A 27812-nucleotide genomic window follows, 5' to 3' on the forward strand; every position below is an offset into this window, starting at 1 on the left:
TTAAAGTAGCCTACATACACTGCTGGACTGGATCTTTGTGGCGTATGATATCTGCTTGCAAACATGAAACTTGGAGAGTGCCAAGGTAAAAATTGGGATTAGTGAGAAGAAAATGTTCATGCTAAAAGTGTAGACTGCAGGTCTAAATAGCTCAGCTGATAAATGAAGATATAGCAAGCTGCATTGATTACGTCTCATCACATAGCACGCACTAACCCATAGCCCACTTGGACAGTTTGCCAAAACGGTTGGAGAAAAAAAATGCTATACTTCAAAATTATGATAATATAGCCTAATAAATATGATAAAGACATAGAAATGACATTACCAGATGTATAGTTCATTTATTGTGAATAGCTACACCGCATCTTTACTGAGCACATCTACCACAGAGCACATCTTAGACTGAGCACTTATAGTATCAAAGAACAGAACTACAAGGCAAAATCCCGTTTCAATAGATTCCCTCTCTCTCCTTCGGTGTTAGGCCTATCCTAGCACCCTCTTTACTCCGAATTAGCTGAATTTAAATCTGCCTCACCAAAACTCAAAGGTGGAATGTGCAATACTAGGCCTAGCTCAGTATGTCGTCATCCAATAACATTCATACAGAGTTAATCGGGGAAAATGCAGCTAATAAACAAAACTAATAGTGTTGTAATAACATTGTCATAATGCTTGTCTCTATTAGGTGCTTTTAAGGGTAAATGGTTTGGGTATTAAAGAGGTGTTTAGTTATTTCTGTAACCTAATTGTGCAATTGTGCATAAAGCACACACACACACACACACACACACACACACACACAGGTATAAACCTGAGTAAAAGTCACCCAACGTGCGTAAAACCCATGCAAACAAATTGTAGCCTACCCCTTGCCCTAAGAAACCAAGTTTGGGGTAATCTTCGACCTTTTTCTTATATAGTGTAATAACCAGGAGGTAATATTATTTCAAGTAGCCTATAGCCTACAAATGAATAGAAAAAGCGCTCTCTGACATAATGGCATACGCGCAAAGCATGCTTTACTCACACGTGTATGCTCACTCTTGTACCTGACACACACACACACACACACACACACACACACACACACACACACACACACACACACACACACACACACACACAACACACACACACACACACACACACACACACACATACATACACACACACACACACACACACACACACACACACACACACACACACACACACACACACACACACCACACACACACACACACACACACACACACACACGTTCCCTCTATGTAGCCTGTCTGTGATTGGTCACTCGGCCGCTTGCTGCTGGAGTGACGTCACTGCAGGAGAGAACTGTCAGAGGAGGAAGCATTTAGAGAAAAAACTCTATGCTCTCAGGGTAGTGAGAGCAACAGAGGCACGGAGGAGAGCCACAATGGATAAACTAACGGGCCACGGGAGGAGCGCGCTTTGATGTATAATCCGTAGAGAGATACCATCTCGTATTCCATTCACGAGAGACAAGTGAAATAACGGTTAAGGGATCTCACAACCTCGGAAATAAACCACCAATTCAACATGGATCGTTCCAAAACAGATTCGGGGTTTGACCATCGACAGCGCCTTTTAGAAACCGGCTGCCTCGGCGGCTGCCTCCGCGTGCTTCGAAGGCGGACTTGGGATGAGAAGCGTTTATCGTTTTCTGTACAGACACATGTCCTCTCTTCATAGGTAAATAATCGGATTTCATTTCCTCGGTAAAAACCTATTCTATAGGCTAGCCATATGCTTCTCATCCTATACCGGAACCCTAACTGCTGCCTTCCACGCGGATGCGCAGCCCTCCATTGGATGGCAAAAGAACCAGGAAAAATTTCCTCGCATTGAAAAGTAAGCCTTCCTTATTCAATAGACGTCGATATGAGTTTATTTTAGGCTACATAGCCTACCGCTAGCTGCAGACACTGATCTCTGTTTACCATATCGCAGCCATCAATTCTGAGCATCAATGATATATATACAGTGTTAAAGTGTTTGAATTGATCTAGTCTACATAAAGTTGGCTAATTATGGGACAAATGAACCTGTGTCTGATCTGATCAACTGTAGCCTAGGCCTATATAATCGAAAGAGCGGATAGATCTACATTGCCCTGTATAGCCTCTATGACATGTATAGGCCTATTTGTGATTTAAAAGCAGTCCTTTTGGTAATGCAGATACTGCTAGGGGTTTTATTTGTATGGTCTATTGGTTATATTCGTTTTTACATTAATTTAGTAAGATAGTCGGTGTGATGAAATTGAGCAGTTTTAAATGTAGCCTATAGCCTGGTAACCTAACTGCTTTGTAGGAATATCCACACCTTTTCACATACAAATAAATGTAAATAGAATATGCACTTATTTAGGCTATTCTCTAACATAGCAATAAAGTTGTATCAATTTCTGTAAATCTTTTCATTGTTGCATTATATTAATAACAAACAACATTGCGTTGTGTTAAATTCTTGATGTCTTAAATCGAAATTAATTGGAAATTGCTTACAAGATCACTATTATTCGTCACTTTTTCAATTAAAAGCTATGACGTCAGACGCACTGATAAAGGGAAACGTGGGTTCATCACAAGGTTAGTCTGTATTAAAACATGTGCAGAAGGCTCATTAAAGATAGACTAGCTACAATACTAAACCTGGGGAAATAATGATGGTCTAAAGGCCTACACGCGTTCTTCTTGATGACATGATTTAGCTTTTTTTTTTTTTTCACTCTCTTGTGAGAAATTAATGAATGAGTGAATGAATAGCCTAATTGTGTTTTAGTGTGGGAGGGGGAATAAACTAAATTATATCCAGATATAAATAGCCTATAGACTAAGGATTCCAATAATAATATGACAGTAATAATAATCATCATCATAATTTCATTATAATGATCATAGATGGTGTATAGTGCGGTGCAGTCCTCACCATAATAGACACAGGCTATTTTTCTGGAAAAGTCACTAGGCCTATAATAACGTACCTACTGCGTGCAAATACGATGTCAATCGATGCATGTAAATCGCCTGTGATATTCTTTTACATGAATTGATCCTCATTATTGTCATAAGTGATGTAGTGGGAGTGGAATGCTAAGTGGTGAAGATGGTGATGGTGTGTGGGAGCAGAGCTATAGGCCTATGAATAGAAAAATACAAGGTTAGCCAAGTCCTCCTCTGGTTGAGAGTCTATTGATCGATTTACTCTAAAGTGACTTGGGATTTAATATGGCGATGATTAAAATTATGTATAATTTAGGGAGCTTTCGGAAAAGGCGGGAAGCTGGTTGCACGTCCATGCCAGGCTTGTAGGCCTATAGGCCTATATGCTAGTGATGTCACCATGCATGAGTCTATATCAGTGAGAATAGTTAGAGATGGAGACAGATTAAAACCTTTCCCAGAGTCTTATTCATTGACCCCATGGCCTGCACATTAATTAATAATAGGATATATTTATTGAGCAATAATAGTTTTCTATTTGGTATGTCTATTGATGTAGGCCTATTTATTATTATATTTTTTTGTGTGTGGCAGATTTATGGATAACAATTGGTGGTAACAATATAATTATTAGGCAAATTATTGCATTAACAAAATGTTTTTTTTTTCATGTTAGGTGGAACCCATACGATACTCTGGCACTATGCTTCGAGAAGGAGTCGGTTGCTATCTTTGGTTATCTAGCTGTATGAGTGTTACTTGGCCGTCATAAAGCTAGCTAACCGAAAGTAGGAATGTCATCCAAACTGCGACTCGGACAGTAATAAATTGTGTCTGGAAGTAAAGACACAAAATAACATAATTGATATGCAATTACAGCCCAATACCGCAGTGCCTTTCCGGTAAGTTATAATAATTTTCCCTAATCACTTATTATAAACATCTGTTAAATGAAAAGTCAACATTTTCTACAATGGAGTAAAAATCATATTGTGAATTTAAGTGTATATTTGGCCCACATTTGATTAGTATGCTTGGAGTAAGAATGATCGTTATATATTTATTTATTCTATCACTCAAGGTATCTAGAGTGTTTTTGCCTAAAACATCTTCTAAAACGAAAAATTCTTCGGAAAAGGCCTTTATTCCGGTCAGAGGAATAAATAACTTTATCCAGTCATATGAGTGAACTGTAACAATTGATATTCAGGCCTGAATATGATTAAAGCTTTGTTGCATCAAAGTATCCATAGGTGAGGCTGTATTCCTTATAGTTCTTTCTGCATAAATGTGGTTTACGAACACGCAAACACATTGAATTAAGGTTTAATCAGATATATTAATATTTGTAGCTCATATTGATATCATTCTTGTCTCACGTGGAAACATTTGGATTTTCCAGAAAATGGCTGATATTAGCCTTTATGACGTATTTAGGCCTACTATAGGCCAACGCCTATGAAAAAGACTGCCCTGATTAAGATGAGCTATGTATGCTTTACCTACCCCTTTCACTGAAATTCTGAAAAAAACGTAGGCTAATGATATCGTTCAGTCGATATTAAGTCAAGCTATTCATGTAGTTGTGTTCTCACATTGAGTTGTGTTGTCTAGAAAGGAATAACGCTTAAAATATTCATGGATTTTGTAGATTTGAAATGCATTGTACCTCCCAAGTGAGTCACATAATACTTTTAAGCATTGTGCGCACACCTAATCGGACCAAATGATTCAAGTGTCTCAATTTGGACTTTCTGCCTGGCCCTTCACGGTGCTATAGCTGTCCCTCAAAAGGCAACTGCTATAGCTTCTCTTGGAGAACCAAATCCGGGGATGCATTTTCATTCAACCAACAACTCCTCTCAGAGCCTACAGTGGCGCTCAATGGCTGGAGTGCGCTCCTGGCTAATTGGTTTGATTCAGTAAAGGAGCTGGCTACACGCTGGATTTGTGAAAAGTCCGAGCAAGGTTTTCCCACGACCGGCCAGATCTCTCCATTCTAGTGTGTCACCAGACAATTTAGAATTTCCACTGGTCAACCCAGTGACATAGGGCCTACCAGTCGCTGCTCTGATAATCTCCTCCTTAACCAAAACCGCTGTCTATTGATGTCTATTGCTAGCCTTACATTACCTAAGTGTAGGCCTATATCTAAATTCCCACTCAGGTCTTTTAATACTGAGAGTAGGCTAATTGTTGATTATGGAAATTATCAACTACTTACTATTAACTCACTTGATTTGAACACATCCTATTCTAATCAATCTCAATTTATGTTTAAAATATCCATTCTTATTTATTGTACCTTCGCCTTTCTTCTCTAACTGCATGCTGATTGCACCTCTACTATACTCCAAACAAAAGCCTTGTGTCTACCACCTCCAACCTACCTATCTGAATCTCCTCATCAATAACTGTAATGCAGGCTCTGGTCCATACAAATCCCAACCAATAAGAATGGAGACCAAATCAGCCACACCTACCTCACCACTCTATTCTTCTCAAGGCCCAATCCATATAAACGTGTCCCTTGCCTGTTGTAGAAGAACCCTTGGCATGACTATTCTATAACCCAACAATTATCGAATTAATTGTCGCTCAATGTTAGTGATGAGAATTCAAGCGTATTGTTTTAGTGAATACGTTTAGCTTTTTTTGCACTATTGCATTGTATTGTATTTGGAAATGTCTTTGTTATTGCCAAAGGTTGATCCAGCGCCCTTGTCACTGCAGTGGCTGCCTGAGAGACACCCAGAAACTCTGCAGTATGAACAACACATGCTGTCTACTCAATGGTAATTGGTAAGTAAGGTAAACAGTACATGTGCATATAATATGGTAGGATAACACCTAATGGCAGATATAGAGAGGCATGATGAGAGATGAGAGAATATGAGAGAGAGGTTGGAAAAAGAACATGAACATGAACCAATGGTGGTGTGAATGACAGGTGCTAGGATGCAGCTCCGTGCCTCTTGGCTTCAGGTTTCTCTATGCCTTCATGGGAGCCTTGGTGGAGATGACGATGTGTAAAAGCTCCAGTATGTTCCTGGTTTGTGCTGGTGGCAGCGTGACCCAGATCTGAGCCAGCTCCCTGTAGTCGTCAGGTTCTGACGCTGCTGCCTTCAGCTTTGTACTACAGAAAGAGCAGAGGAGGAGTAAAGGAGAAAAAACACTGAAACTTCAGCATCTGCCTCAGCGACTTCTTTCCTCCGAATCCGTTCTGTTTACAAATAGGCTGTCTGCCTGTTTCATCTCATCTGGGTTTTGTTTTCCAACCCACCACCCACCCACCACCCACGTTCCTCAATGATCTTCAAAAATGCATTCTCCCTGAAGATGGAGGAACTATAGTCTCCATCTCCCACTCCCTCTCTCATGCTCTGCTTTTATAGGCTAATCATAGAATAACCTCCTTTACGGACGCTAAATTCATTTGACCTGACACAGTACCAAGCAGATTGCTATTCTGAGTACATCATACGTTTACGTCATTTAGCAGACGCTCTTATCCAGAGCGACTTATCATACAGCCTGAAATTATATGTCCTCCTTTTATTCATGAAGGCATAGATTAGAATGCTAAAATAGAAATTAGTATTATGAGTGTCTTTTACATCAATTTCATCTTGAATCTTTTTTTGTGAAATAAATAACTATTGATGAACAAGTGCGCTCTTTGCATTAGACCATCTGCTAAACGGCACAACGCACCACAACAAAGCATTTTGTGCTGGCAAGGTCTAGGGTGGCAGGCGGGTAAGGTTTTTTCTTGCCGGCATCTAACCACTCTCTGACGAGCTGGCAACCCCTTTAATTAATTAACGATGTTGAGAGCAGCTCGTTCTCTATTGTCTCTAATACACTGACCCCCTCCCACCGTCTGAAACGACAGCAGGCTCACATACACACTAAAGCAACATTGCAGCCACTATGGGTAGCACAAAGCCAATACAATATATGCCATATATCCTACTGTACACAATTGCTTGAGTCAAATAACCAGCCAGTTTTAATTCTGCACTCTATTAAGATTACTATCAAACGCTTCACCCAGAGACTTGTATCTTGTAGTGGTGTGACTGTGTCAGATACAAAGGAATTACAGTTATTCTGTCCTTTTATTTCCCTAAAGACAGATTATGTGGTAGTTGCCATGGCAGTGATAAAAGGGGGTCTGTTTTGTGCTTTATTTCCTCCACAGTGACTGCCAGCCATTCACACCAGGTATGGATTGAGCGAGGGGAAAGTGGCACAGTCGTCACAAAAAAAGAGAAAGCAGGAGGGGAAGAAAAAGGCCGACCCCCTTGTCCCTCTTTCCTTAAATCTCCATCACCGGAAGCCTTTGGTGCCATCTGTGCCCCCGGAGAAAAGGACAGGCGAGATGCCTCCACCCTGTGCCAACGGGGACAAAGGAGCTGCCAGTTAGAGCGGCCCCCCTCGCAGGCAGCCAGAGGACTCTGTGTGACTGACTGGGGCTGAGCTATGGAAGCCATCTTGATGGAGAGTCTTGCTGCTGCTCCTAAAATGGCTGTGTTGGCATGAGGTAGGGCTGGCTGCATCATTGGTTCTATCAGGCTTTTCTCCATCACTCCCCTCATCAGTAGGCTAGCCTCTCTCAGGCCTATCATCTTACCCTCTCCAGTCTGAACTGGCTAACGAGTGTGTCAGGGCTTAGGAGATGTTAGATAAATGAACGCTCGTAGGCTAGAGTAAAAGCAGCCCCATCCATTACCGTTTAGACGTTAACGAGGCATTGTATTAACAATCTGACAATAGACTTGTTTGATTTTCTGATTGTAATGTGCGTTCAGCACACATTGCAACACACAAGCAGTTTTTTTTTTACAATACATTAAATACATGTATTTCTATATGAATAATTATTTATCTCTTAAATAATCCTAATTTTGCACATATATCTTTCTTTCTCTCTCTCTCTCTCACACACACACACACACACACACACACACACACACACACACACACACACACACATACACTCAAACTCCTTGTACTGCCAGGTTACATACATCTGGTCATGTGAGATGATGATGATGTCCTTGTGGCCTTCAGCCACAGATCAGAGCTAGCTCACTCTTTAGTCATTACACCTTCAAATCAGTGTCAAACCTACAATCAACCCTCACATCTCAAACCGCTGTTTGTCTCATACTTAGCCGACAACGTCTGTCTCACTCGCGATACGTCTATTGTGTATGCATTCATACCTCATACTAGAATGTGTCTCATACCTATGTACATCTTCTATATGTTGCACGACTATTGTACATAACATGCACATTCGTATGCACCCTACCATATGTCTTAGAGCTACATGTATTCCTGTATATACTGTCATTTTAAAGATGTGGATATTGCTTACATTGCACATGGAATTACAAAATACAAAGTGAAAGGCCTTCTAATTTTCCATCATTACACCCCATTGTTTACTTCCTCTCTTGGTCACTTTAGCTACTTGATATTAAGCTATAAACGTAGTTTCCGTCATTTCAGATGTCGCCTTTATGCATAACATAGATTAACTACAGTTTATATATCCTTATCATCAGCACTTTTTTTTATTTACATCTGTCATGAAAAACTTGCATATTCACAAAATAAGGAAGACAACAACAACTATGGTTGCATCTGTGTGTTTATCATAGAGAGGGAAACACTATTTACAGGACAGTAGGCTAGGCCTATGTGTCAGTCATGTTGGATGGTGTACAGTACAACATGTTTTATTTAGATTATCATCTGGGTTATGCTGAAGAGTAGAATTGGAGTATGATTTTTCATAGCTTTAAATTATCAGTCAATATAACAGGGCAAAGGTATTTCTATAGAATATATTTATATACACTATAGATGTTTCTATAATAGTTTGAGAGGACATAGGTATTGAAGTTTACCTTGTAGGCATCTCACCTTGAACTGAAAATGTGGCTCTTGGTCACAGAACAGGATGAAATTATTATAATGATCAGAGCAGGTCATCGCTTTCATTGCAGAGACTGCTGTTGCTATGCAACTGAGAAATTACACGTTGAGACAATTAGCTGGACAATTATGTTAACAAGCTAGGAATATGAGTATGGCATGATAAATGAAAAAAAGGTAGGCTACCTTTTGTAGGTTATGTGGTTGATATAACGTTAGTATAAAACTGAATTTCACAAAGTCTAATATTACGGAGACTGCAAGGCAATATCAAATATATTTAATCTCACAATGTACTTAATATATTTGATATCGAAAATAAATAATAATATTATTCTGAACAAGAAATTATTCGCATACTCACTGATGGTAGGACCTTGTCTGCCTATTTAGAAACCGATGTCCAACACAAACCCGATGCAAAGCACGACCTTGAGATAGGATAATTTGTTGCAATAGAAAGCCCACAAATAAACGCTAATATTTATAAAAAGGCTTTGCATACGGCCTACTTCATCCATCACTATTAAAGACTACATATTTGTAAGGAAGAAAACACAAAAAATATAGCCTGTTACTGAATCATTGGCTTTACAGAGATTACAAATAAAGGAAACAATGATGCAACTGCAGCCGTTAATGAAGAGCACCAGACAAGCTCTGCATATTAACATAATTGCATAGAAACGAGGAGAGAAAGCGGAGCCCTCTTTAAAGGCGCAGCAGCACATTAGAGGCGCGCGCCGCAGCCTTGTATGCGCGTGGGTTTTAGCTTCAAGAGACATGTGACAGCAAAGTGGAAAATGTGGGATTATTTTTTGCCAAATGTAAAAATATCCAGTTTAACCAAATATCCCCTAAATCCTGAAGTCCCTTTACTGTAACTAATGTAATGTAAAAGCCAGTGTAGATAATAGCTTACAGTAGGGAATCTTTTTATGAAGCCTATAAGGCCACCCAAACAAAACCACACCAGATACAAAAGAGGGAGTGACTTATAATACATATAGCCTAATGGTTCCTATATGTTAAATATAATGTCAATTGTTAAATTATGATTTCATTTAATTACAAAAAAAAAAATAGGTCTATAGACAAGTTCCACCTGACATCATGTGGTATATTATGTTTCCCCACTAAATCATGTAGGTAAATTGCATTCATTTGGAGCAACATTTAACCTATTCATATTACAAAAAATGTATGCTTAATTGTTTGCACACACAAAAATAAAATCACAATGCTTGTTGAGTGATTATACATCTTACATGCATTGGATGAAAGATCTACAGTAGCCTAGCCTAGCCTACCAGATGAAAGATCTACAGTAGCCTAGCCTACCCATACTTGCATATATTCATCATCATGTACAGTACATGGGAGGATAAATGATTAACCACTATGTATTTTAGTAACATAACAAAGAAAAACTTTGCCTTTAATATGATGAAGGAAATCCACTATGCCTTTAATACAACAAAGGATAACTGTGCCTTTAATGTCCAAGCAAGCTTTAATTAGACTAGCAGTCTCTCCATAGGGGGGAGGGGCCTCCACATACCTGATTTGCATATTCTCAAGGCCTCCATCGCAGATGCGTCACTGCTTAGAATAAAGGAATGGGCAGACATAAAGAAGCTTACTGGATGAAGCAAAGGACTAGCTCCACACACGATGTGTAAATTAAACCTACGATCAATTGTAGGGAATCTTACAGAGGAATTTTTCAGAATGAATAGCATTTGATGTAAATATGATGATAAGTGTGTGTGTGTGTGTGTGTGTGTGTGTGTGTGTGTGTGTGTATGTGCGCGCGCCCAAGGTAAATGTCTATGACATTGAATATGCTTTGTTAAGTCTATTCCTGTGTTCGAATGCTATCACATCTGCCTTGTATCAATTAATTAATCATTTCTACACAGAGCACGGATGTGAGTCATTTTGCATTCATGTGAGCGAAAGTTCTTACAGTGATCCTTTTCCACCATATATCTGTCATAAAATTCTCATATACTGTATATTCTACTTTCAACACATGAATGTAGATACATTGACTGTTCAATTTCAGACTGACTGTGGGACTAAAATAGACGTATTTTGATCCTGATGCTTCATGTCCCATTTACTCAGAGACAGTGGGCTTATATTTGGATGGTTCTAACTACTAATTGGGGGGTGATATAAAGAATGCTCTTTCTATAATCCTCCTGGTTGACAGGGGTTTAAAGGTTATGAAATCTGTAAACATTACTGACCTCTTTGTTTTCATTGGGTGGATTGATTTCATATGGCCTAGTTCCCAGTTAATGAAGAAGACTATTGCTGTTACAGTAGTCTACATGCATATCTCCCCATTGTCTTCAACCCTGATTGTTAACGCTGGACACAGCTAATTATTTGGTGGTGATGTGGTGGGAGCCAGTGGTACAGTATGTAATCAGAGGTTTGTCAGTGAATGCAGTAGCATTGGAATCTAATTCAGCACCTAGGACAGCACCAGGTTAAGCCAGATGCTTTTACTGTAATGGCTGGTGATGTTGCATACTGCATGCACATGGGCCGAGGAGATGCACGTTTTAATTAGACATTGGCTGCGCGAACCAAAACACGTTGATTTGAACATCAAGTTCTCACAGTCTCACGTCAGAATTAGACGTTCATCCATGTTTCTCAAAAGTCAAATTTCGAAGTTGTTCCAAACGTCAAATTTCAAAGTGTTTAAGGATACGTTTAGGCATTAACTCCGCATTTTTAAGGTTAGGGTTAAGTTTAGACATTAACTCAGAAATCTTAAAGTTAGGCATTATCTCCAAATGGTTAAGGGTTAAGGTTTGGGATAGGCTTAAAACAAAAATCTCAAAAACAACTTTCTATCGCTGCATTCGAACATGCAACGTTAAGCCCATCCGCCATCCATCCCCGTCCACAACACACTAGCAAAACCGAAACCTACTTGAAGGTAACAGCGCTCATTGTTGCCCCTAGTGGCCGATTTCCACATCATCTCCCGACGTCCTCAGACATGGATGGACGTCTAATACTGATTTGTATCACGGGTGATCTGGCTGGATTTGAATTGAAATGTGTTCTATAAGAGCATGGGACAATGCTATCTTTCCATAATGTGACTGATGCCACATTGTAGGGCGCCCATAGACACGGAAGTCTGAAATGCACACGTGAACAGAAAGACACACATGCATGCACACACATCCACATCCACACACACACACAGAGAGTATCACCCACGTACAAAACAACGATACAGATTCCTGTTAAATGTTGCTTTTAGCCCCTGGTAATGGGGAACAGAGTAGAGAGCAACAGTGAGCTGTGAGCTTCGAGCCTGGGCTGCAGGGCTGCAGGGCTGCAGGTCGGTGTAGTGCACTGTGTACTGCAGCTGTCTGTCTGTAGCTAGTCTGCCTGTTGGTAAACAGTAGATGGAGTCCACATTATCATTCTGCTCCTGGCTCCCCTCCACAATGACTGCTTTGTGAGGGGAGCACTTGACGGAGGTCCACCACCCCTCTTTCCCACCATTGTGTGGGTGGGTGCTGCAGGAGACACAGGGGGTAATGGGGTGGGAAAGACGCTCCAGACCAGACACTGCCAGATGTCTGCATTAGCGCCAAAACCATGAGAGTGGCCCCTGGAAAAGCAGCCCCCCCCACACCTATTATTATAATTAATAGTTACAATGTTGGAAAACCTAAACGTATCTTAACTCACTGAGTACAGTGAGGGTTACTGCCCCTCATAAAAGCTCCAACTACCTTGTGTCTATAACAGCCAGCATATTAATGGTTGTTTATGGGAGAACAATTTTCAATAATTCCCAGATGTAAAATCTTTACAGAATCTAAGGATTATAAAAAGCATAATTTGTTTGGTTTTCCAATAAGTGTGGATTAACAAATTGGCATTGAGAATGTCGTGTTACATTTGAGCTGGGTGGCAGACTGTATTCCTGATTCCCCTTCTGCCACAGTCAGACAGGCTATTAATTAAACAGCAATCACAATATATTACCCTGTAAAAGGAGGCAGCCAGAGGGAAAAAGAGAGAGAAAGGAGGGAGAGAAGTTTTTGTTTTTTTACCAAGGGGCAGACAACAGTATTTCACAGCAAAGCATACAGACAATGAAGATAATAGGTGCTAATGTATGCAGGAACTAAGGAATGAGAGGTAAACAAAAGTAATGACAGAGAATGTGAGAGAGATAGCACAGAAGACTGTTTGAAACAGTTGTAATAAGAGAGAAATTATGTTTGAGCGTTAACAGTTTTATCCATTCAGAAAGTAAGGTGGTGGGGATGTGTGTGTGCATGTGTGTTTGCGTGTGTGCACATATGTTTTTATGCACTTATTAACACTTCTGTGTGTGTATATGTGTGTGTGGATAGTCAGTGTGTGTGTGTGTGTGTGTGTTGGGGGAGGGGCTATACTCTCTGCCTCTGAGTGTCTGTCTGTGTTTCCATGTGGCAGAGGCTGCAGCTGGCATGTTAATAGACAGGGTGAACAGGGGTCTGGGAGCTGTCTGGAACCACCTTGTATTATCCCACTAAGGAGCTCAATCTGAATCAAATGCAAGATACCAATCATACTTGGGTTATGACTATAAAATGAGTTATTTCTTTTCAGAGTGTTACCGTAGCTCTATTCTCCCATTTCTCATGAGGTCAAGTGGGCTGTTAGAGAATGGGCTAACGATAAGAACAGAATGGTGGCTGTGAATGCTTCTGTAACACTTCCACTGAACACCTAAAGCTGTGGTTCCCACATCCCACATTGTACTGTGACCTACTGTAGCCGAAGCCTTGTGGATTTTATCAAGACCCCCCTGCTAAACACAACCAATGTATCAAGACAGTTTTTTCACCATGATCCAGGCAGAATTAACAACTGACTGGTGGGTTCAGACCCGTTTAGACAAACACAATTAAATCACAAAGTCCTCTTCCATCACGTTCAATGTTATAACCCGTCCGTAAAAGGGACTAAATCACACACCCTACTCTGAGCTTTGTCTAAAGGTTGTGTGTTTTACGTTCCCTCTCCTCCCCCCCTGTGAGGATACCTCAGCTGCGATCCCGTCTTAATCTGGGGATAAACGCGATTATCCTGCCAAGGTTTGTTCTCAGCTTTGTAACGGCGACAGGGGACCTTTCACATCTCTTTTTTTTCCCACGGCCCAGTGGTCATAAACAGCCTGGACCTCCAGACATGGGCCTGCCTCAGCTTACAGGCATTAGTATGGAGACAACAGCCATAACAGCCCTAGCTAAAGGCTATGGTGTATTCACCAAATGGGGCAACCAATTGGTCAACCAAGCTAGTTGAAATGACCACTTGAACATAAATGTTAAGACAGGCATGTTGTATCCATTTATTGTGGGATCATTTAGAAAAGGTTAAGGAAATGTATCACTAGACAGTCTGCACCTCCGTTGTGCAGTTGTATCTCCCTATCTGCCCATCACTCACATGGCCTGTCAACATTTCAGGCTGTCTGTCAAGTTCAAGTTCACAGCAGTGGGAATGTCTAGACTCTGATTAACATTCAGTACTTCTTCATCTACTTTTGTCAACCCCCCCTCCCATCCTCTCCCCTCATGGTCGTGTCCAAGGCAGGCTGGGAGAGCCCAGTGTTCTGTGGCGTTTCCGTGGCGTTGCTATGACAGAGGGGCTGCAGCGTTGTTATGGTAGCGGGCCTGGCGGGCCCAGCTATGTGCTGGTGAAAGGGACAGCCTGTCAGAGAGTGTGTGAGGAGTCCCTTAGGTCCCCCTTACAGCTGGGCAAAGGCACCCTGTCCCCCCACTCTGGTCCCCTCCCGTCCCCCCACTCTGGTCCCCTCCTGTCCCCTCCCGTCCCCCTCCTGTCCCCCTCCTGTCCCCCTCCTGTCCCCTACCACACAGCCCAGAGCCTGGGAACACAGCAACATTTTATATTCATCAGACTCCCCTCTCTCCCTCCCTCCATCACTCACTCCTTACCTCCCTGTCTCTTTCACTCTCCCTCCATCTTTCTCCCATCCCATCTTCTCTCCTATGCATCCCTCCCTCCCTCCCTCCCTCCCTCCCTCCCTCCCTCCTTCCTCCCTCTCTGGGACAGTAGAAGCAGGACCCTCTCATCTGTCTGCCTCTGCCCACCATACTAGCCGGGAGCTCATCCAGTCAGGTTGGGGCTTTCAAATCCAAATGGAGTGGAATGGCGCTAAAGACTTTGAGTGAGAACACTGGGGGCTATGTGTATTTGTACATTTTAAATGAACCTGAGTGTGTGTGTGTGTGTTTTGTTGAGGTCTCATTCAGGACTGAAGACGAGTATTCAGCATAAAAGGCTGATGATTTGCATAAGCTGCATGCTGTCTGAGGGTTTGGGGGGTGGGAGCTGCAGAGAAAAAAATATATGAGAGAACATAAAAAAGAAAGAGGGAGAGATCCCGCATTGTGGAGGCAGAGAAAGAAAGAGGGGGCTTGAATAAGGGAGAGGGTGAAAATTTACAGAGAAAGGTTCTGGCCAAGTCCCCCGGTGGGATTAAATTGTCCAGAAACCTCTCTATATATAATTTGGTGAAATTGGTAATGGTGCGGGTAGACTGCCCCTGTACATATTCAAAACTTAATGAGAGACCGCTTGATTTGTATTAGATGTTAAGTTGATGACAGTCAAGGATGAAGCAATAAACACAGTTATCAGGAAACTTGAATATACCGCATGAATTCACAATGATTCTTTGTGTTGGCAAAATCTGTCCCTTTTATGTTCCATCAGTCCATCTGCTCAGTGAAACTGCTTTGCACATACTGTAACACAATTGTCCTTATTATTCATAACATTTCTATTGGTGTACTCCAAGTACAAAAACAGGTGTTTATGTATTTTGAATAACCCAATGTAGAAATAGATGGAAGACTGTACATCCACTTTTTTTTTTTTACAAATCATTCCCTGACTGACACATTCCCTGCTCACAAACTAGATTCCATCAAGCTAATCCTGAGGCTAAGATCATTGTCATCCCTCCATTTTATTGTGACGTAAAACAATACTCAGATACTGCTCACTGTTTACAGTTAGCCAAGAAGCTTGTCCTGTGTTCCTGTGTTAAGCAATGTGACGTGGGTGACTTACATGTTGTTTCTGATCTCTGTGTCTCCAGGTCCTGATGGTGTTGACAACCTCCAGGGGAAGCCTCTTCCATCCAGCCCTGTGCCCTGAGCCCTGAGCCCTGAGCCCTGAGCCCTGAGCCCTGAGCCCTGAGCCCTGAGCCCTGAGCCCTGAGCCCTGAGCCCTGAGCCCTGAGCCCTGAGCCCTGAGCCCTGACAGTCAGTCTAGAAGCACCAGTGGGAAGAGCATGTCAGAAGCCAGGATGTCACGCAAGGCCTTCCTCATTGGCATCTTCTCCAGTCAAACACTGAGAAATTAGGGCACTGAATAATCCCCAGTAAAGTTAACAGACAATGCTTGGAGAGATTTACTGTAAAGACAATGTTTGGAGATATTTTAAGACATTGTTTGCAGAAGTTGCACACTGATTATCTGCAGATATATTGCACTTGGGTAATCAATGTTCTCTTTGTCCCCGGCTGAGAGTGTATAGTTTCAACAGAACTTTAACATTACAGCAAAATGTAAAACAATGTGTGTATGATGTGAAATCAAAAAGGGATGTGATCAACATGTGTTCATACCTTCATTTAAGGACAGGTGTGTGTGTGCGTATGTGCTTTGGTGCCTATTGTACTCTGGAGTGTATTGTGCTTCGGAGCAGCACTCTAGTGCCCTAATGTGTGGTCTGTTTACAAGAGAAGCTCTCTGGATGTCTATCCTCTGTCATGTGCAATGAATCACTTTATGATTAGACCTCACTACCCTATGCAAATACATGTGAATGACTCACCCTCTGGCTGTGTTGCATGTTTAATGTTTGACTGTCACAGAGAAAAGAAAGACATTGTTTGGTGAAGATTCCATCCATTTGCTGTATATGCATCAAAAGCTGAATTTTTCGTATTACAAATATGATCTGCATGTGTTCATAGTGATCAGGGAATGTTCAACATAAAATGTGTTGGATACGGTATTGAAGCAGTCAGATTAATAGCCGTCTCATTCCCTTATTATTATTATTATTATTATTATTATTATTATCATTATTCAGAGAGATAGACTGTTTCAAACATACGTGCAATAAAGAAAGTGACACATACTTGTACACAAACTTCATACAAAACATGTTTTTGTAATTGAGTTCTGACTTGTCATGACTTCTGTTGCTGTTTGAGTTGAATGTGTATACAGAATAAATAATACATCAGATTTTTTTCAGAGATAATCTGATTGTTCAAAAGACAAATGAGTGAAAAAAAGATCAGAATTGGGCAGCCTGTGTAAACGCAGCCTAGAGACACAGACTCTGAGAACTACAGTATCTTGCTCTTAAAGACAGTATGTACAGTTGAAGTCGGAAGTTTACATACACTTAAGTTGGAGTCATTAAAACTTGTTTTTCAACCACTCCACAAATGTCTTGTTAACAAACTATAGTTTTGGCAAGTCGGTTAGGACATCTACTTTGTGCATGACACAAGTAATTTTTCCAACAATTGTTTACAGACAGATTATTTCACTTATAATTCACTGTATCACAATTCCAGTGGGTCAGAAGTTTACATACACTTAGTTGACTGTGCCTTTAAACAGCTTGGAAAATTCAGGAAAATAATGTCATGACTTTAGAAGCTTCTGATAGGCTAATTGACATCATTTGAGTCAATTTGGAGGTGTACCTGTGGATGTATTTCAAGGCCTACCTTCAAACGCAGTGCCTCTTTGCTTAACATCATGGGAAAATCAAAAGAAATCAGCCAAAAAATTGTAGACCTCCACAAGTCTGGTTCATCCTTGGGAGCAATTTCCAAACGCCTGAAGGTACCACGTTCATCTGTACAAACAATAGTACGCAAGTATAAACACCATGGGACCACACAGCCGTCATACCGTTCAGGAAGGAGACGCGTTCTGTCTCCTAGAGATTAACGTACTTTGGTGCGAAAAGTGCAAATCAATCCCAGAACAACAGCAAAGGACCTTGTGAAGATGCTGGAGGAAACAGGTACAAAAGTATCTATATCCACAGTAAAACGAGTCCTATATCGACATAACCTGAAAGGCCATTCAGCAAGGAAGAAGCCACTGCTCCAAAACCACCATAAAAAAGCCAGACTACGGTTTGCAACTGCACATGGGGACAAAGATCGTACTTTTTGGAGAAATGTCCTCTGGTCTGATGAAACAAAAATAGAACTGTTTGGCCATAATGACCATTGTTATGTTTGGAGGAAGGGGGAGCTTGCAAGCCGAAGAACACCATCCCAACCGTGAAGCATGGGGGTGGCAGCATCATGCTGTGGGGGTGCTTTGCTGCAGGAGGGACTGGTGCACGTCACAAAATAGAGGGCATCATGAGGAAGGAAAATGATGTGGATATATTGAAGCAACATCTCAAGACATCAGTCAGGAAGTTAAAGCTTGGTCGCAAATGGGTCTTCCAAATGGACAACGACCACAAGCATACTTCCAAAGTTGTGGCAAAATGGCTTAAGGACAACAAAGTCAAGGTATTGGAGTGGCCATCACAAAGCCCTGACTTCAATCCTATAGAAAATGTGTGGGCAGAACTGAAAAAGCGTGTGCGAGCAAGAAGGCCTACAAACCTGACTCAGTTACACCAGCTCTGTCAGGAGGAATGGGCCAAAATTCACCCAACTTATTGTGGGAAGCTTGTGGAAGGCTACCCGAAACGTTTGACCCAATTTAAACAATTTAAAGGCAATGCTACCAAATACTAATTGAGTGTATGTAAACTTCTGACCCACTGGGAATGTGATGAAAGAAATAAAAGCTGAAATAAATCATTCTCTCTCCTATTATTCTGACATTTCACATTCTTAAAATAAAGTGGTGATCCTAACTGACCTAAGACAGGGAATTTTTACTAGGATTAAATGTCAGGAATTGTGAAAAACGGAGTTTAAATGTATTTGGCTAAGGTGTATGTAAACTTCCGACTTCAACTGTATATCAGCACCTTGGACAGCACACCACAGTAGAAAGCTGATGGTAGATAGGTCTGGAGCTTCTATTTACCAGTTGAGTGTGGATATTATGCAACCATCCACCTTATTTTGAAATGTGAATATAGGCCTAAAACCATTTGGGCATAAACAGACCATCCTCGCTAAGTCTTCTGAAGTAGCCTACCAACGATTCTAAGCTCTCAAGGTTGCTGGTCTTTAATGGGTAACTGCTTTCATATTAATTTTTACCAGATGCATTTTGAGTGACAGATGACACATTATTACGGAGAAACATTGAACATAACCTAAAATGATTCTGCAAAAACCTAATAAGGCATGCGCGTGAGAGAAATGAAGTCATCCCAATGGATTGGACGAAATCTAAAGTGCTAAGGCATATAAAATAGACGTGAATCAAAAAAGAGAGAAACAGTGAAAGTCTAGAAGTTGAGAGAGCCCGTTGAGACACAGGTGTGCAGAAGTACCTATACAGAAGTACCTATACAGACATGCCCCTACAGAAGTTTCCCTGTTTGAGCTAACTCCCTCTCCCTCAGAAGGCGTTGTTGTTTTGAACATTTAATTGCTCTTTAAATTCTATAGAGTATCGCCACTCATTCGCCATTTGACTTCAGACTGGATAGCATAGACTCGCCGGCTCAAAACAAGCAACTCGTCTTTCCCCTCAAAGATGATTCGTCGTGGATTGACCGCAGAAAAAAGAATCCGAAAATCAAATACATTTCACACAAATTAATAGGCTAGGCCTACATCTGAATTTTAGATTTTTAACGAATCATTGCTTTCATAAAGCCTGTGATTAAGGTAAGCAGATAATTATTTAATTTTGTGTTGTACTTAACCAGTCTGTAAAGTAGTGATATTGATCATGTGTCTGACAACTAATTTACGGCTAGGTCTTCTCTGCATTATTAGTCGCGTCCACATTGGGAATCATTTGCATAGGTCACTGACATTTGGTCATAGATTGACCCGAAACACACTCCAAGAGGACGTCTAGTTGATGACAAAATACCTCAAGTGATTTCTGATTCAAAAGAGATCCAATACGGTTATCAAAAGTTATATTTTATTTTCGACCATTCCAAGTGAAGGAGCTTTCGTTTTGCCAATAGATTAGCTGGCAACTCAGTATCTTTGACTCTCTCACAGGTTGTTTTTATGACGAGCTTGATGTCATGCGCCACCTATCGCTGATACCTTTTTAATGAAACATGAATATCCAGCCTATACAAATTAACGGTATAATAATAGAATGTCGATACATCTTTATTAGCTTAGATTTCTAGAGTGCCTACAATAGAACATCTCAAAAGAATACGTACTTCTAACATTTTGCATCCATGTATTAGTGCTTCAGATACCCTATACGTGAACACTACACTAGCTTTACATTCTAGTCAATTGAGTTTACTTCCTTAAAGGAGTTTTAATTGCAGATACAATAGCCTACAATAAAGAGCTTATGGATTGCTTTACATATGGTAAAATTAGGTTTAGGGTTCAAATATAATATTGTTTATTGCACGTTCTTTTGTCGCTGAATCTGTATTACTTTCTGCCAAAATGCAGACATTTTGCTATCCCAAATAGCCACAGCATTCAAAAGACACTCTGAATGTAATTTGGTGAAATTAAAACACAATGCCAGAAATTAGCATAAAAGTGCACTTTATTGTGTTTTAGTATCAGGAGGGGATCAAGCAGTAAGCTGAGTGTGAGTCTATAGTGCTGACAATCCCATCTCTAAATCCAGTGCCAAACAGGGCTGGATGGATGCCCCGGCCAGAGAGGGTTATGACCTGGCCTTGTAAAGGGACAGCTTGACCCTGCAAAGACCAATAAAGTGACACGTGCTTATCAACATGTTAATGTCCTGCTCACAACAAACCTGGGGTGTTTTAAGACATTGTAATTCCTTTAACTTGGAATAGATTATAGGCAGGTAACAAAACAAAGAACAAATGTAAAAGGTTTATAAATACAGTAGTTTATGAAGTGTTTACGTAGTTTATAGACAATTAACTAGTTTATAGATAGTTTATAAAATTAACATTGTTATTCCTTATAATTTTCTATTCCCTCCCATACAATTTATCCAGTGAATCTATAACTATCCGTCTATTATAAATCAATCTAATCTTTCATAATTTGTACTTTTATGTAAAGTGTTTTATCCTAAATTCTACATTTCATTCTATGATACCGGACAGTTCATGGAGCACTAATGGGCAATGTTATGTTGAAATGCAGGTACTTCAAAAAAACTTTCATCAATGCAAAACAACAATACAGTGTATAGTAAATATGAGTTTGATGATGGGATGATGGGGTTTCAATGCTGGGAATGTGATTCAGAGAGGGACCTGTTAGAATCCTAGATGTCAGTGCTATTAAGTGTCTCCCCAGGGCCCTCTGGAGCAGCCAGGGGTCAGAGGTAATGACCGCAGTTTAAGTGGCTTGTCCGTCTATTCCCCAATGGCCAATGGAATGAACTCCATTGACAGGAGCTGACATGAATTTCTTTCACAGTGACACTGAAAGTGTGATCGTTCGATTACAGACAATGAAATATGCTTATAATCATATCCTCTATTAGGTCATAAAGGATGACATATACGTTTTTTTTTTTTTTTTTTTACAGTATATTCAAAACCATAATCGGTTCCCTTGACCTTGCAGTTTTTCAATGCACAATAGACTTAAAATTCCAATAATATACATAATTGTCCTTGTATTTTAAGTGTTTTCAACTATCAAAAGAAACCATTTACCCCTGACTAAAAGCACAATTCATTTCACAGGACTTTAGATATCCCATCTCTTACAGAATCCTCCCCACTTTTGCTTGGGGTGAAACGTGTATGAAGCAGAATAGGATAATGTAAATGCATTCTGTATGTGTACACTATAAACTGAAGCCACTCCCATGACACTCCCAGCCCAGCCTAAACTAGACTAGTTATGTGAATGTGAAAAATGCTTGTGAAACAACCCAGGCTCCCAGACGAGTTGACTAGACTCAGTCTCAGCCACAGGAACTTAGGAGCTGTTGACTGCAGGTGTTCTGTCACATGGCACTCCATGATCATTTGTATTCATTAATTTATTCTTCTCAGATTTTCTGCTTGTCATAAGGAGATAGATAGGGCCTATTGTAGCGGGAGGCATTGAGGGTCCTCATACTTACCATCACTGAGAAATTAATCTTCAGGCTTGCCGTAGGAGAACAAAACAACCTTTTATGTGCCGTGTAACGATATGTAAATAAATGAAATACTCGTCATTATAATTTCATCTATTTACATTGCTACACCCTAAGAGTCGTTCTTGGACAGAGGAACAACTAAACAGTCCTGGGGAGTAGGGGGGAGACTAAACAGTCCTGGGGAGTAGGGAGGAGACTAAACAGTCCTGGGGAGTAGGGAGGCGACTAAACAGTCCTGGGGAGTAGGGAGGCGACTAAACAGTCCTGGGGAGTAGGGAGGAGACTAAACAGTCCTGGGGAGTAGGGAGGAGACTAAACAGTCCTGGGGAGTAGGGAGGAGACTAAACAGTCCTGGGGAGTAGGGAGGCGACTAAACAGTCCTGGGGAGTAGGGAGGAGACTAAACAGTCCTGGGGAGTAGGGGGGAGACTAAACAGTCCTGGGGAGTAGGGAGGCGACTAAACAGTCCTGGGGAGTAGGAGGAGACTAAACAGTCCTGGGGAGTAGGGGAGGCGACTAAACAGTCCTGGGGAGTAGGAGGAGACTAAACAGTCCTGGGGAGTAGGGAGGAGACTAAACAGTCCTGGGGAGTAGTGAGGCGACTAAACAGTCCTGGGGAGTAGGGAGGCGACTAAACAGTCCTGGGGAGTAGGGAGGAGACTAAACAGTCCTGGGGAGTAGGGAGGAGACTAAACAGTCCTGGGGAGTAGGGAGGCGACTAAACAGTCCTGGGGAGTAGGGAGGAGACTAAACAGTCCTGGGGAGTAGGGAGGCGACTAAACACGGCACCTATAGTCTAACAGCTCAAACTCTACCGTCCCTAAAACGCTTTATGAGACTGTAAAATATACATATTTTCTGTGGCTATCATTATGAGATGTGGAGGGAAAAACATCTAGCCAACTTCAGAATGGACTGTATGCAGTCATTGTCAACAGAACACAGCATCTCACTGTATGCAGCCATACACTCAATAGAACCAAGAGCCTCTTGTACAAGACTAGCACTCAGAAACGCCCAAGCCCCTGTGCACTGATATCAAAACACAATCGTGTACCTCTCCAACTGTAAGTGGGAAAAGAGGAGAGCAGAGAAAACGGCCAGTCTTTCAGAGACATCATTATGGCCGTCTCCTGAATGGAGAGCAGGCAGAGCGCAATTAGCTATAGACCAGCTCCCCCTGCAACGGAGGGCCGTGGATTATTGCCCAATCATTTATATCTTCCAAGCCAGTGAGCATTAGGGCCTGTATTCTGTGTTAGCATAAGAATAGAAACAGGTCCTGTGAACTTCACCGACCTATTGACCCTGCTCCCCAGACATGAATAGCACCACTTTCAGGCTCCCCAGCCTCTCAAACAGGCTTGAACCATGCCTAAAGTCCTAATCATGGTAATTTAATATATCTTAAGCCCCTGGCTGCTTTAGTGGCGCTCCTCTATAGTTTGTTTTAGGCATTCACTCCTTCTCACCTCATCATTACTGCTCCTTATTTGGCAAATTTAAGGGGCTGCTATGACACTACAAGTCCCTTTTCATCACCTAAATAAGCTGTGCTTCCATATAATTAGAACGGTTTTCTCAACTATTCAGTCTTTTCAGATCAAGGCAACAAAAAGAGGAAACCTCACTGAGGCAAGATACTGTACTTGGCTCACCCTCTGAAGAACCATGCCAGAGAATGACCCTGTCTTGGATATAATTCTACACTATTTACATATGTTGCACTGTAACCACTGGCACACACACACTCATGCCTATCTCTCTCCGAAAGTACACACACACATGCATGCACATGCATGCACACACACACACCTCATTGAGTTGTGCATTGAGGATGTATGATAATACGATGTGGGAGGAAGAGGAAGAAGGGCAGGGTAATTTAACACTGGAGATAGGCCTAATAGACAGTAGGTGAAGAGACATTTAAATGTCTTAGATCTTTCTCAATGATGATCCTCCTCATTGGTTACTAAACCTGCTGAACAGTCCCAAACTGTTCAAATGTAATTGCATAACTGGGATATTTTATAACTAGACTTTTACACATAGGATTATTTTATATCAGTGTTCATGTTAATGGGAATGAAAAGATGACAAAATGCCTGAAAATCTCAAAGCACAATGAACAACTGGGGAGTGACTTAGTGATGCACGTGTCTGTCTCTCCCTCCCTCCTCTGCTCTCTTGTGTGTGTGTGTGTGTGTGTGTGTGTGTGTGTGTGTGTGTGTGTGTGTGTGTGTGTGTGTGTGTGTGTGTGTGTGTGTGTGTGTGTGTGTGTGTGTGTGTGTGTGTGTGTGTGATTGAGTGAGAGACATTCTTATCTCACATTTTTAACAATTTGATCCATATTTTTATTCACTCTTTGAAAACAGTATTACAATCCCATTCGGTAGGAACAATATATCTGTCTCAACATAAAAGCACAAACAACATATTTATGACAGAAGAAAAGACGCAAGAGTCCTAAACACACATGCGCATTTCAGTGGAGAGGAGAAAAAGCGACCTCCTCAGGAGAGAGGATGCATTTCTAGTGTGCAGCAGTTTGTAGTCAAATTGAACACAGGGGTTTGTGGTAGAGGACAGAGAACATGAAGGAAGGCACGCATCTCGCCAATGACTTCATGCATATAGCTCTGTATAGCTAGCGCTGAAAGGAGAGCGCCCTGTTTGAAGTTGCTGAAGGACTGGCCCTATTTAAAATTTGGGAATGACCTTTGGCAAACTAGCAAATGATGCACGTTTAGCCTATAAATTACTTTTTAAAAGATAACCTTTTCATTTTATATTCAATCATGTTCTCGAGAAATATCTCAAAAAATGAAATTATTATTGATAGGGTTCCCGTGCGTATTATAGCCAATAGTGTCAGCCAGTCACATATCAGTCATGAACATGAAGTGCTCATGTGAAGCATAGCAAAAATGTGCCCCATATCAGAATGCTTTAAAACAGTAAACTAAATAAGCCTGAATAGAGTTGGAAATGTGTTCATACTTAATTGGAAATAGAGTTCAACTTTGGCCACATGCAGTAGTAGTTATGACAGAGTATGTGTCGCTGAGATGAATTAGGCCTACATTAGATATTAAACATTATTTAATCTGGATATGACATTGTGTCTGCGTAAAGCAATGTGCCCAACATCAATTCATCTTCATATAGCTTTATTAAAATACATGTTATTTTATGTAATTTCATTTTATAAATGTCCTCACTGCCGCTGCTACAGCTTTAACTACATAGTGTTAAACATAATTACTCCTTCACCACTGCCAGCTATACTGTTAATGCACCCTGGGCAGGCGAGAAGGTGTGACGTTTGGCAAGTGTCCAGGTCTAAAAGCCTTCTCTTTGTCAAGAGGGATAGACACATGGTCATTATGCTCCCAACAAGCGTTTTGATCAGTATAACAGCATAAAGTCATTAATAAAATAGCAGCCTATTCGCAAATATTAGTCTATAATACCCCCCAAAAGTATTTTATTCTGTTGTTTTATGACGCATGCTCGTCCTTTTAGTAGACCATCCTTATTACTAGTATTAGGCCACTGCTTCTGTTTTCAAAATGCTGAGAAAAATACAACTGTATTTGTATCAGCAATTAAATCTCACTTGTCTAACTAGATAATTTACTACATAATGTACTTGCGTGATATATGTGTGATAAGCTATATGAAATAACATTCAATATAATTTTGAACAGAGAGAGAGATATGCAGAGCACATCTAGTTGGGCGCTGTCCAGCGTACAAGGTGTTGAACAATGACTACACGCATGTATGAGCATGTCGTGGTTAAGTAATTACCACTGTTTTCTAACAACCAACATTTCTTCAACTATAGACCTACTTACAAGGAAACCAGAAAAATATTTCACTCTTTAAACCACGATGGTGGCCTGATTAGACTCAAGACATGAATAATTCATTACATTTTTTCAACAAAAACTAAAAAGGTTAAAAACTAAAGAGAGCGACCCATATATTGCACGCGAAAAACAAAGACGAACTCGATCAGTCCATTGATGATAAATAGCTTGTAAGTGTTTTCTGAATGTGCCCTTCGTTATGGTCGTAGTAACATGTGATCGGCCTCATGCATGGTGCCAAGTAGACCTACTCTGGCAAACGAGCGTGGAGTGGCACTAATGTACAGTGGAGACCTAATGTAGAAGAGCAGTACTAGTGCTCTCTAATTTCATGATGTTTGAATTATGTTTGAATGCTTCGTGGTCATAGCCCTGTTAACAATAGGTGTTATCCTGCTGTAAAATAAGTGCTCCTCACCAATGCAGCTACATAGATTTTTGGAGTCCAAGGACAGGCTGAATAACGCTCCATTCACTTAACTTATCCCCAAGTGCTCCAGTAGGCCTACTGAAGGCTACATTCGATAAGATATTACATTTACATTTTAGTCATTTAGCAGACGCTCTTATCCAGAGCGACTTACAGTTAGTGAGTGCATACATTTTCATACTGGCCCCCCGTGGGAAACGAACCCACAACCCTGGCGTTGCAAGCGCCATGTATTTCGAACTTTTTTGTTGGGCAATAAATAACCGGCACTGTATTAGGTCTATAGCTTTATGCATTTATTAGAACACCTTGGTATGCTCGATAATAAATAACCTACAGATCAGGTGAAAATATATCTGCTTATAGAGAGGCCATATATTGTAGGCCTATTGAATAGTGTTTAGAGAACAGAGCAAATATGTAGGGTAAGCAGGGCACGTTGAGTGGGCTAACTCACAGAGCCCGTGGCCGACAGAGAAATACTCTAATCTCCAAATGAAATTAACTCAACTGTGTAAATATGATAAAACTCAACTGCTTCCAATACAATACTATAAAGACCAAAGATATCTGATAAAGAGCTTTAAAGTTTGAGCTATTATGGAAAATCACGATTTAAATGCCTGAATAGATGGCGTCTAAATGGTGTCTCTATTCTTGGCTGGTTTTAATTAGGCTCCCGTCCAGAGAGGGCTGCTTATTGTTTCAGCATTGACACATTTCGATACGTTTCAGAGCCTCATAGTTTTGTAGTTTTGCAATCAGAAATCTCATAGTATAAACTTTATCTTATTTATCATTTTATGCATGTGGTATTGTAGCAGTTGTAGTTGCAGAACTTCTTACAACACTAAAATAAAGTTACTGTAATTAAAGAACAAGTTTCCAATAGAATGCTGGCCATACTTCAGGAGTGTGGTTGCCAACTACAGTAGTCTGTAGTCTACCTGATCTGGTCCATGACAAAATTAAGACATGACTTTAACTATGTGATGCATTTGATATGCTACTACGATGCTTATAGCTTTTCAATCATATAGTTTTAAGTCATCTTGTACAAAGCCCTCGGAAAACGAACTGGTAATAAAACATTTTGATCAAGCATTTCCTGCAAATTCTGCTGCGGATAAAAGTGACTTCAACTGTTCATGTCAGCCCCTTTGAAACAAATGGAACTGACATAGCATCATAGAGGGAAATATGTTTTTATAGTTAAATAATAATGCATTTCTCTGTTATATCTCAGTTACAGTTTTGATCTGACCTGAACATA

The 27812-nt window shown here is 40.7% G+C and overlaps 1 long non-coding RNA gene across 2 annotated transcripts; it reads left to right on the top strand.

The window, feature by feature from the left end:
• The first annotated feature begins 1311 nt into the window (after positions 1–1311).
• Positions 1312–17248, top strand: LOC121548257. 2 transcript variants are annotated; one of them, XR_006659223.1, is made up of 5 exons: positions 1312–1878; positions 3649–3874; positions 5679–5774; positions 7177–7518; positions 16084–17248. It is a non-coding gene; the product is annotated as an uncharacterized LOC121548257 (long non-coding RNA). The 2 variants fall into 2 exon arrangements; XR_005996639.2 differs by having other exon boundaries at positions 1322–1878; positions 5679–5767.
• The last annotated feature ends 10564 nt before the right edge of the window (positions 17249–27812 follow it).

Source organism: Coregonus clupeaformis, unplaced genomic scaffold (genome assembly GCF_020615455.1).
Source record: "Coregonus clupeaformis isolate EN_2021a unplaced genomic scaffold, ASM2061545v1 scaf0949, whole genome shotgun sequence".
Taxonomy (NCBI): domain Eukaryota; kingdom Metazoa; phylum Chordata; class Actinopteri; order Salmoniformes; family Salmonidae; genus Coregonus; species Coregonus clupeaformis.